Here is a 13,073-nt window from a genome sequence, read left to right as displayed (position 1 = left end):
CATGAACAATCGAACTTTGGACTGATAAGTTTAAGTACCTATTATATTTTTGGATCTCTCATATGACTGACTACCCACACTTTTTATATGGTAGACACATCAAAAGATGTGTAATTAAACAACACAGAAAAAGTAAATACTATGTATCTTGCGTAACCCTTCCAATGCAGTGGAATGGCTGACCAGTTTCTGCAGTAGACTGATGGGTGAATGCAGGCCAGCTGAAATAAGCTAATGCAATGTTCTTGTTATTTTATGTATTTATTTATATTCAATTTAAACCTACCTAAGAGTTCCCACCCAGTGTATATATTTTGGCACTCCCTCTTCCCTCTCCCTTATTTGAGCTGAGTTAGAGTTTCTCACTACAAATGGGAAGAGATTGATGTCAACATGTTCTCCATGAAAGATCTTCCACTCTGGAATTTACTTCCCATCTGCTGATCCACCAGAGCCTGGATCTTGAAACACTCCAGAGTTCATTTTTTCCTTCCATGCACTTAAGGCAGGAATATATAGAATTTGGTGTACATACAGGATGAGCAGCTTTATTATTTGTGAGCAATAATTAGTAAATATGTAAAATAGCATAAGAGCTCTCAGAACATGGGATGGATGCTTCTTGATTGACAAACATCTTATTGATAAGAGAATATAAATGAAATACAGGGATCACACCAATTCTTTGTTTAGTTGTACCAATTTGTTTTTATTTTATGCAGGACCCAGAAATCCTGTTTTAGTTGTTGGCATCTTTGGGATACATTCAGATTTTGTATAAATTTATTATCCATCATCACAAAAGCACTCACATGCTTCAATGATGAGCACCGCAGAAATCCTTCTAAACAAACAACAGATGAAGAGGATAAGAATACTGCAAAATAATAAATCTTGTTATGGGAATTATGACATTATTGTTCTTTGGAAACCACCTTAAAGACCAAATATATGTTAATGCATTATAAGCACTTGGGCCATGATTCAACAAAGCCATTATGCATGTGCTTGAAGCATGTAAGTAGTGGCACTGCCCTCAGTGAGGCTACTTAAAAGTTAAGTACATGATTTAAGTGCATTGCTGAATCAGGGCCTTGAGCGCTAACACAATTTATAAAAGTTCTTTAAAATTAGCAGGTAGGGTATGTGTACTATCTACTTGATTATAACCACATGTTCTGGAAGACCACTCACTGTTCTCAGTTTTCTGCACTGTCTAGGCAGAATGAAGCAAATTAAAGGTGTACACCTGAAAATGTATCAAACAAAAGACTATTTAAGATCCTAAATAGATAAAGGAACATATTGTGTATATATAGACTCAGCCATTACAAATATTTAAATATTAATAAACAAAACAAAGCATATTCAAATAAATTCCTCCCTGGCTTACCTGCCAAGACCCAAATTCAAAGTTCTGTTTCCTCAGAAATTCATGACATTCTAAACACCTAATAAATGGAAGCAAGCAGAAAAATGCTTTGCTGTAGGTTCTTTATGTAGAGTTGCTGTCTGTTGTTAAACAGCTGCCGCCTTCCGCACCAAATATGGAAGCCGAAATCCAAAGATACCCTTACACATCCCACATGGGTACTGAGAGGTTACTAGAAGTTTGCAAATATTTTGATCCTAGCATTAAAAGCACTACAGAAGTTTGCCTTGCATCATTTTTAAAGATGATGCGTCTCCTCACCTCTGAATGTACTTGGTTTTGAGGGTTTAAGTCAGACCTACAATGTTTCAGAATGTGTTCTTTTCTATTTTAATTCCCTTTTTGATGGTATTATATTGAAAAAGGAAAAACTCTCAGCATATAGTCCATAACAGGTCTAGAGGAATTGTTGTTTACTGCCATACTTTGTACATTAATATTTGTAAATATACCACATACTTATACAGTCCTAAAATAAGTACAGCATTTGAAGAAAAAAATCAAAAATCCTTTCAAATATAATTTTAAAAAACTGCTACTAGGCAAGAGTCCCTGCAAACGATATTTTCAGCTTTTATCCTTTTATGCTGCCATTAAGCATAAAAGGAGTGGTATATTTAAATCCGTGTACATAGCATATCTAATGGGCACAATTATAAAACTGGAAAAATAAATAAATAAAATTAAGTGAGGCAATACTAGTCTTCTCCATAACATTTGATTTTGCCATGAGTAGACTGGAACCTCCTAAATGACAGACAGACACCCCTGCTTCCAGTAGTATTTAGATAAGCACATACACACGGCATGCCTACAGGCTATTGTTTTTCATTTGTATTGCCAATCCTCTCGGTTGATCTACAACTAACCAACCAAAATAAACAGACTTAACTTTCCAGCAGGTCTCAAAATGAACCAGTAAATTAAATTCCTATGTCACAAAAGGAAGCACAAAATGTCTAGGAACAAATAAAATAATTAAAATTATATCAACACTTTCCCCCCCAAGAATGGAAATTAACTATATCAAGACTAGTTCTAAGGCAATGCTTTTTGGAAGCTAATGATACAGTCCCAAAGACATCCAACATAATGCACATAATACCACATTGCAACGTCAATTAAGAGAGAAAGTCTGGACTAATAACAGAACATGTAAAAAAATCAATTTAGACATTTTAAAGATATTAGAAGAAAAGTTACATATTCAGAATGCTGTTTTACCTAATGCACTCTCATCTTCCCTTCAACTCCCCAGCTATTTCAGGCCTTGATCCCTACAGAGCTTTGCATTAAAATTGGAAGTTGCAGCAGACCCAGCCAGGCAATCTTGTACCTCTTCTACACAGCATAACAACTGTACCAAAATTTTTGTATGATTGTCTTGATATATAGAGAAAGGTCTAACAACAACCTGGATCAGACTCAATGTTATAGTTACAGTACTTCTAAATAAATAGGATTTCAACCCAGGTCTCCAAAAGTTACTTAGTTATTGAAGTATCAGAGAGGTAGCAGTGTTAGTCTGTACCCACAAAATCAACTAGGAGTCCGGTGGCACCTTAAAGACTAACAGATTTATGCATCTGAAGAAGTGGGGTTTTTTACCCATGAAAGCTTATGCCCAAATAAATCTGTTAGTCTTTAAGGTACCACCAGACTCCTCGTTGTTTTAGTTATTGAAGAATCACCCTATTGTTAATATCTCAAATCCATATTGACAATATGTCTGGAGATGCTGATTTTGCTCTTGTGGATCCAAACTACTTTGATTTTTCTGAAAGGAAATCAGAACTCCTTTAACACATCATAATCATATCCTGTTCTCATAGCCAAATATTCCTTTGGGTATTGAAGAACTGAAAGAGACCCATTTGGATTTTTCTAAACAACTGCTGGAACAAATAAAACATTATATAGAGATAGAAAATAAAATAGTGTCCCCACCAGTTTAGAAACCGGCATATTTCTCTCCAGCATCTATCAAGCAGCTCTTCAGTACATCTGTCTCTAGATAAATAATAAAGATAGGTTAGGGTCAATTCACATTCTAAATTTCCAAAACAATTTAGATCCATCAGCTGGTAGATCAGCACATTGGGCACTGACTGTCCTTTTGGTTCATTTAAAAAAAAATAGGCTTGCTTTTAATTGTGTAATACAGATTAATTGCTTTCCAGCAGATAGAACAATGCTCGTTGTTAAATGCTGAGTTCCTTAGAAGAAGCTAATTAGCTTCTGAGTTAAATTTAGTTCCCTCTCAAATTTGTCTGTCATGTGACAGGGAAAGAGTTTGTGAACTTTTTTCAGCATTCAGAGCTTTATCCCCAAAATATCATATTAACGATGCCCCTGATGGCAAGTTGTATTTACTTCAAGTAAAAATTAATATGTCACATCCTCATAACAAATATCTCATTATAAATATTAATAAGGCCCTATCATGAAGGAAAATCCAGATTTCCATCTTCTGGCTGATGGACACAAGAGGTTGAAGATCAAATGCTCAGTATACTTAAGAGAATACATAAGTCATTATCGGTAATCCATTTCCATATTAAACAAAAGAGACATTAAAAAAATCATACAGTGAAAGGGCCTCTCTCATAAAACTTATGGCCACATCTGCAAACTCTTCTAGCTTGAATGTAAAATAGCATTGCATGTTGAAACTTAGCACAGTAGGGCAGCTTCATTTGCCTCCACTGCCCCCATATTACTATTATTAAACTCATTACTCCATAAAGCACTGTGGGTGCTCAAAGATACATTCTGGGTCAATGTGATGTTTCAATAATGGTACAAACGCTCCTATGCAGGAGACCAACAGCTGTCCTGCAGTCTGTTCCAAGCTCCCAAGGCAGGCAAGGATTGGACATTCAAAGGCAGCATGCACATCCCCTAGACTGATAGGAGAACTTCACATTGCTCTAGTGACTCTCTTGAATGATGCACAGATGGCAAAGACTAGCTCTGTAGGAAGCAGCCTCCAGCCCTCCTCAGCCAGGAGGGAAGATCACTATGATGCAGGCTCTTTCAAAGACAATGAGTAAACAGGGAAAGTTAAAGGGTCTAGGACAATTTCTAAAAATATTGGCCAAGATTCTCAGCTGTAGTCATAGCGTAGCTCTGACCCTCTTTAAACTAAAAAAAGGGACATTACAGCAGGTTCACAACTAAGGTTCTGACAGGTCTATCCTGTGTATAGTATGTACATATCATTATGTAGTGATTTCTGCAACTAAATGCCATGTGAGAAAACAGACTAGGATAGGATGTTGCTGCATCAAAAGGTTGATACACCCAACCCAAATTTAATATTGAGGACAAAAATATTGTGATGCCCTTCAATTGAAGAAACAGCACAAGGGCAAGATCACATGGACTGTGTCTCACAAACATCATATGGGGAGAAAACATATATGGGTAATAAAGGGTTCCTTATTCTAGCAAAGAAAGGCATAAACAAGGACCAATGGCTTGAAGATGAAGCCAGACACATTAAAATTATAAATTAGGCAGCAATTTTTAACTGCAAGCTATTATTAAGGTTGCCTGACACTTCCCATCATAAGACCCTGTTTTCAGTTACTTATAACGTTGCCAGACTTTAACTGTTTGGGCTGAAATTTTCCATGCCCAGTTCCTGCCTCAGACTGAAGTTTTTCAGTAATTTTCAGCCAAAATTTTTCAGCCATTTTTAAGAATGAGGTTAGGGAGAAATATATTGTTTTGTCCATGTTAAAAAAATTCTTAAGACCTTTTTCTTTGAAAAGCTAGCTAGCACCTCCATGCTTTGGGTCAGGGACTTAAAATTTGGCAGAGGGAGGTGGCTTTAAGTTAGAGGTGTGCCTTTTGCCATCCTTGTGAAAATCCACCCAAATCTGGCTAAAGCCTTTGAAAAATTGCTGTTTGCACATGCTCACTAGAAACCTGATCGAGTTTAACAATTTAAAATCTCCAAAGTTTCCATCCTCAATGAGCATGTTTCAGCATTTCACAGCTGATAGTGCTACCAGACTGCACATGCACCATCTCCACAGAGCAAATGAACATGCTCCATCCCTCACAGTTGCTACATATGACTGGGCTGTGCATATGTGCCAGTCCCACAGAGTGACTGAACAGCATGCTCCACACCAGGGCTAGAGGGACTCAGAAGGATTTTCCTTGTGATGGCTGCTGTGGGTTGGGGAGATGCAGGCTAGGCACCAGAACGGATGAACTATGTGGGTGTCCATATGATGCCACATGATGGAATTGCTGGGGGCAGGGGGAGGTTCAGTTTGCTTTAAAAAAAAAAAAATCTAGGAAATTATACACACACACACACACACACACACACACACAATAAGTAAAAGAATATTAAGATTGCAAAGTCAAGCACTTAAAAGCTAGGAAATGCCCGAATTAAAGTTGCCTGTGCAACCTTAATTTTGTCCCCTTTTACCAAATGCATTATGACACAGTTTTTACTTACATGATCAAGAATTAATCATGGTTGTATAATAAAACAAGCTGTTGTCTGTAGCACCCCTGCCTTTTTTGTTGCAGAAGCTGGGAAGTGTGTAGTGAATGAGGCAGTGCATTGCAGGAAGAGAAAGGGGCGTCTCATGGTTAAGACCTCTGGATGCTGCCTTGGAGAATTGGATTCCATCACTGCAGCTAACAGTTCCTGTGTGATCCTAAGTAAGTCACTTAAACCAAATTTTTCACAGGTGATAACTAATTATATGTTCCACATTTTCTGGATGTCCAATTTGAGGGGGCCTGATGTGCAGAAGTGCTGAATAGTCACAATTGCAACGGACGTCAACAGGAGCCAGGGCCGTCCTTACCCAGACGCAAAGTCCGCAGTACAAATTTCCTGGTGCCCTACACAGCTGCGTGCTGTTCCAGCCCCTGTCCTGCCTCTTCCCCCGGGCTCCCGCCCCTGCTCCACCCAACCCCTGCCCCCACTTCACCCCCTCCCCAAAGCCTTCACCCCAGCCCGCCTCTTCCCGCCCCTGAGGACTACAGCAGGGCTGGGCCTGCATTCACCAGCGGTGGAAAGTGCAGCGGCCCGGCCCCAGCTGTGCCACCGGTGAGTGCTGGGGGATGGTTCCCCCCTGTCCACCAAGCCAGCCCCCACCCACCCTGGAGCCAGGCCCCCACCCCACGGAGGCCTGGGGCCCCACACACACACACACCCAATGGGGGGGCTGCGGAGGGCACCAGAATAGCTAGGGACGGCCCTGACAGGAGCTATGTTTGAATATATAAATTGTTATATAATGCTAAGTATTCTGAAAAATCAGTTCCTAGTCATTTCAAATTGTGCATCCAAAAATCAGTGCATATTTTTGATCTTAATCTCTCTGCACTTCAGATTCCCATTTGTGAAATGGGGAGAATACCATCTCCTCACCATGAAGGGCGTTTGCCCCTTCTGTAAAATGGGAACAATAGCATTCCCTCATCTTCCAGGACTTTTGTGCAGACTCATTAATTGATGTTTGTGAAACTCTTGGATACTGTACTCTGGTGAGGAGCACTACAGAAAAGCCAATGAGTAAATTAATAATTTTTAATAGTAGCATTTGAATACTGTGCAGTAAATAAACCCTGAACACTGAAGACAAAACAAAATATTTAATAGGTGCTCAGTAACTGAGCACTGAATGAGGCAGCGGTTCTGTATAAAAAAATACTATGTGATTGTATAATTAAAGACTGTACCATGCATAGGCACAAGAAGTTAATGAGGCAACCCTGATTCTGGCATTTCCTAACTTTTAAAATGTGTGACTTTGCAACCTTAATTTTAATGTAGTTTTTTATGTGTAATTAATTAATAACCCCTAGACTGAAAACTACTAGCTATGTATATAAACAATACACCACCAAAATCAACTGTATTTGCTACCACAATTATTTTAATTTGAATACTTTATGGAGACCAATTTGGAGCAAATATATATCTGTATTAATAACTGGAAAGTAAGAGGGATCCATTGTGATAACATGCAGATACGTATGCTACATTCATTTGAGACCAAACATCCAAGTAATAAAAAGGGAGGAAAACTACACAGCAGGATGGACATTTCCAGCATTAATGCAGCATTTTCACCTGCTGTGCAGACGTGGAATCTGCATACATAAATTAACACTTGTTCTTATTTGTTTTCTCACCTTTTTATACAGCAGCAGCCTCTGTGAGCATCTTTATCTTGAACTAACATTAAGAAGCATCTATAGCTGCAAAGATCACTTCTGTTTCCACCCATGTGTTGAAAATGCGGTCACTATAAACAGTTCTGGGGGAGGAGGGAAGATGCAAAATATGAAAAAGCATGTCTATTTTTCAAACAAACATATCAAAAAAGAGTTCTGATTACAAATCATCCATCCCTTATGCCTACTGGACACTAATAATAATAATAAATAATTGTATTAATAAAGACATTCAAACACTGGCAATAAAGACTAAATCTCTCTTCTTTAAGGCTCGGTTAAATAAGAAATGGTTTCCATAGCTGCTGGCCCAGCAAAGCTCAGAGGGAGAGGCTCAAAGGCTTCATGTATATGGAGGTTAGCTCTATTTCTTATCTTCATGTTTTGTATCAATATGCATTCTTTTAAAGTTAGTACTAGGCTAAAAACAGTCCAGCATGGGAACTGGGATATGTTTATTTTCACTGTTTTTCCTGTCATATGGCTTAACTATTTACTGTGTAGATATTACTTATGAAAGAAAAACTTTATCAGATATCAAGATTGTCTCTTGATAGTAACCACAAATCAAGGGAGACAGTACTGAAAAAAATCACGATATAAAAATAACGAAGCAGGAGAGACAGAGGGAGTTATCAGTCACAGAGTCCATGTAGTGCTTTGTTTTGAGCCAGACAAGACAGGTGATTGAATAAAAGATGTACAGGCTACAGGGTGGATTCACTGCCCCAATCCATTCCCTTTTTGCCACTCAGGCAACACAAAGGGAGCTGAAATCATCCACTTTTTTCCCAGCATGCAGGCTTCTTCAGGGAGTGTATGGCCAGGAAAGCCATCTCCTAGGCCACCCACACCCTATTCAACCCCATCACAAGGGGCGTATCAGGAAAGGATAGAGACAGAACCTGTTGCGATCTGGCTATCTACAGCTGACACAGGTTTAACAGCCCCCAGGCTGTTCTAAACTATGCTGGGCTGGAGCTAAGCAGAGACTCAGGGAGCTGTAACTGGCTTTATGGCCTCCTCCCTGCCCCAATTAGTTGAGTGGCTCTTGGCCACAGCAGAGAATCAGCCTGTGTGTTATAATAAAATATAATAATAGTGGGTGATTGAGAACAAGTTTGTGATGCCTTCCTATATAGATTTTACCCATCTGAACTGAAAATCATCCCATCAAGTTTCAGTCCTGCCCACCAGGTCATCCTTTCCATTATTTAGTATCACGTCCAACTCATATTACTTATTTCTCATACTCCTGATGTTTGTATGGAGACACTTTACTAATCTGATTTAAATGCTCATTATTCATCTCTCTCTGGAGTATACCTTTATTTTTACTGTAGAGTGCTGGGCATTTTAAACCAGACCATACTCTCATGGCTGCATAGTCAAGAGAACCCTCTGGGGTAGCTCAGAACCCTCTGGGGTAGCTCATGTACTGGAGATAGAGTTTCCAGATAGCAAGCATATGGAATGGAAATCTCTTCACATGGAAAAGTGCACTCTGAGATAGCTCACTACAGAGTTTTAGGAGGATGGAGGACAAGTATTACTGGTTACAGTACCGCAGAAAGGGGAACTCATCCGCACGGCAAAATAACTGTTTGCCTAACCTTGCACAGGCATGTACCAGTCTAGGCTGCTAGCAGGAGAAGTGCATGGTTATTTTAACTGCTTAAACTTTCTGTGGGATTATTGCAGGGTTCCTTTCTTAGCCCTGTTCCTCTTCTCCCCTTACCAGTGTTTCTCAAACTGGGGGCCCTGACCCAAAAGGGGATTGCAAGAGTAGTGTAGGGGGGAGGGTCACAGTATTGCCATCCTTACTTCTGTGCTGCCTTCAAAGCTCACTGGCTGGAGAGCAGAAGCTGCTTGCCAGGCACCCAGCTCTGAAGGCAGCACTGCCACCAGCAGCAACACAAAAGTAAGGGTGGCATGGTATGGGGGAGGGGTGTCATCACATCTGGGGAGGAGTCATCAAAGCATGAAATATTTTCAAAAGGAATCCCAGCCCCCCTCCCCCCCCCCAAAAAAAAAGCTGAGAACCCCTGCCTAACACTTTTCTCTTGGCAATTTCATTCACAAACATGACACTACCATCTCTGTGCTGATGTCTCACAGATCTACTTCTCCACTCCTGACCCGTCTCCTCTGTCCAAACTAAAAATCACGGCCTGTCTTTCTGACGTCTCCTTGTGGAGGTCCAGTCATCACTTAAACTCAACATGGCCCAAACAGAGCTTTTAATCTTCCACTTCAAGCCCCATCCTCCTCTCTCAGTCACGGTGGAATCATCTTCTCGGTCAGTCAGGCCTGTAACCTGGGCATTACCTTTGAGTTGGCCCTTTCTCTAAATCCTTACATCAAGTAGTATCTAAATATTTGCACTTCTTCCTGCGTAACATCTTTTAGATCTGCCCCTTCCTCTGAAGCCAAACAACTAGTTCAGTCTGTAGCACAATTCACACGCAATCCTCAAAGTCCACCTTGGGTGCAACTTCCATTCAAATCAAATGGGATTCCCACAAATGGAAGGCTTGTAGAACCAGGCCTTGGTGCTGCAGGGACTTACTCTAGAATATTTATATGTTGGACTTGAAATAGCTCTTCAAAATAAAACTTAAGCATCTTCAAATCCCTCTCTTGTCCCAAGAAACAGTGATACAATATTCTTGATTCTCCCTTCTGGCCTTGGAAGTGCAGGTTACTTATTGTAACTGGAGGTTCTTCAAGATGTGTGGTTCTATCTGTATTCTACATGTGGATATGCATGTGCGCCATGCACATGAATCTGGAAATTCTTCAAAGCAGTGTCCATTGGCCCACACATGCACAGTACAGCTCCTCGTGCTGCTATAATAAATAATAATAATAATATGATGGAGATATCCCATCTCCTAGAACTGGAAGGGACCTTAAAAGGTCATTGAGTCCAGCCTCCTGCCTTCACTAGCAGGATCAAGTACTGATTTTGCCCCAGATCCCCAAGTGGCCCCCTCAAGGTTTGAACTCACAACCCTGGGTTTAGCAGGCCAATGCTCAAACCACTGAGCTATCCCTCCCCCACCCCTGCTGACCAAGAGTATAAAAAGCAGTGTGGGTCTACACCTCTCCAGTTCCTTCTTATCGCAAATCCAATAGGATCTGAAGCAGAGGGGATGGAGGATGGATAGTGGAATACAGATAGGAGCTGCAAATCTCGAAGAACCTCCAGTTACAGTAACTTTCACTTCAAGTGATGGTCCCTATGGGTATTCCACACATGGGTGATTGGCAAACAGTGTTCAAACTGGAGGTGAGTGTGAGGAACTTGGTAGCAAAGATACTTGCACTACTGCTGATCCCACAACTCCATCTGCCACCAAGGCATGAACTAGAGTGTAGTATGTCACAAACATGTGGACAGAACTCCAGTTGGCTGCCCTGCAGATGTCCTGCATTGGTATGTCAGATAGGGATGCCATGGAGGCAGCTTGTACTCACGTGGAGTGCGCTGTGACATCCCCAAGGGGGGGGGAATTTTTGCTCTCTTTTAGCACTCTGAGGCCTTGTCTACACTACGGGGGAGATGGATCTAAGTTATGCAACTTCAGCTACATGAATAACGTAACTGAAGTCGACGTACTTAGATCTACTTACTGCGGAGTCCACACTACGCTATGTCATCAGGAGATGCTCTCCTGTTGACTCCCATTGCACTTCTCGTTCAGCTGGAGTACAGGAGTTGAAGGGAGAGCGATCTGTGGTCCATTTAGCGGGTCTTCACTAGACCCGCTGAATCGACCACTGATGCATCCATCACTACACGCCGTTCCCCCGGTAAGTGTAGACAAGCCCTAAGATGCATCCCAAAACCCACATATCTACTCTGGGAGGATATAGCTTGCTCGTGTGCAGTGCCGGCTCCAGGCACTAGCGAAGGAAGCAGGTGCTTGGGGCAGCCAATAGAAAGGGACGGCAGTCCGTCCATTGTTGGGGCAGCACATCAGGGTCTCCGGCGGCAATTCGACGGAGGGTCCTTCACTCCCTCGCTTCCTCTTTGGTGGCACTTCGGCAGCAGCTCAATCGCTCCACTTCAGTCTTCGGCGGCAATTCAGCGGCGGCTCAATTGGGTTGTTGTTTTTTTCGCCGCTTGGGGCAGCAAAAAAGCTGGAGCTGGCCCTGCTCATGTGATCTCTCTGCTATGGTGATCAAGAGTCTCTGATTGCCTAGTGGGTTTGGTTCTCTGAAAGTAGAATGCCAAGTAGTGAAGTCTCTTGTCTTCAGAGGAAGCATGGGGTTTCATGAAAAATGCAGTTAAGTGTATCATTTAATTGACATGGAACTCAGAAATAATCTCGGGAAGAAACCTAGGGTATAGTCAAAGAGAAACCTTTTCTTTGTTAAACACTGTATAAGAAGCATCTTCCATGAAGGTTCCAAGCTTGCTGACCCTCCTGGGTGAAGTGATAAGAATGCCACCTTCATGGACAGGTGGGTTATGGCACATGTTGCCATGGGTTCGAAAGGTGGACTTGTGAGCACTGACAGGATATTGGTTTAAGCAATGGTGGGAAGGTCCTGATGAGGCCTTTCATAAGTCGTACAGTGGGTGGGTGAGTAAAGATGGAATGTCCTTCTACCAGAGGAAGGAAGGCACTAACCGCTGCTAGATGTACTCACAGCAAACTAATAGCGAGACCATCACAGACAGGAGATGGTTTCGGATGACCAGGATGATTATGTTATCTGGAGAATGTTGATAGAGTTATACCCAGGCCAAAAAGCATCTCCATTTGGACAGATAGCAGCTTCTAGTAAAATTCTTACTCCTTTGGTTAAGGATTGCCTGAACAGGGGCCCGAACGTGAGCTTTCTATTTCTGATGCCCTTCCAAATACCAGGCTGTGAGGTGGAGTGACCCTGGATTGGGGAGCTTCATTTCTCCCCTGGCCCGGGTTAGGAGACCCGGGAATGGGTGGATCGTGATAGGTGGGTGGGTAGGCAGGCATCATGAGAAGTGCCATGAACCAGAACTTTTTGGGCCAGTAGGATGTTAGGAGAATGATGCTGGCTCTGTCACATCATCCCCTCCTATGACCTGTGGACATGGGGGAATGGGAGGAAAGGCATATCTGAGGCTGTTCATCCAGGACAGCCTTGGGAGTCACGACCCATGGTTCCTCTGAACCAATACAGGTGGAGCTTTCTGTTCATTTGTGATGCAAAAAGTTCCCACGTAGTGTAACTTCCCCACCAGCACAACCTACTCTGTCATTCATATTCATATCTTTATCTATCTATCCCTGGTATTACTGCATCCCACTGATTATCCTCATTCCACCAAGTTTCTGTGATGCCTATTATATCAATATCCTCATTTAATGTCAGGCATTCTAATTCTCCCATTTTAATATTTAGACTTTAATATTTGCACATTGTCAATATT

The 13,073-nt window shown here is 41.5% G+C and overlaps 1 long non-coding RNA gene across 2 annotated transcripts in view; it reads right to left on the bottom strand.

The window, feature by feature from the left end:
• The window catches only part of LOC112059016 (uncharacterized), a 75,601-nt gene that overhangs the window by 29,665 nt on the left and 32,863 nt on the right, over positions 1-13,073 (bottom strand). For both annotated transcript variants that reach the window (XR_010592687.1, XR_010592686.1), the window contains exons 3-4: positions 7,607-7,731; positions 3,380-3,442 (exon numbers count right to left, since the gene is read on the bottom strand). This is a non-coding gene — a long non-coding RNA (uncharacterized LOC112059016). The remainder of the gene's footprint in view (positions 1-3,379; positions 3,443-7,606; positions 7,732-13,073) is intronic.

Source organism: Chrysemys picta, chromosome 14, assembly GCF_011386835.1.
Source record: "Chrysemys picta bellii isolate R12L10 chromosome 14, ASM1138683v2, whole genome shotgun sequence".
Taxonomy (NCBI): Eukaryota; Metazoa; Chordata; order Testudines; family Emydidae; genus Chrysemys; species Chrysemys picta.
Note: the sequence above shows the minus strand (reverse complement) of the source record. Positions and strands in the feature narration are given on the sequence as shown.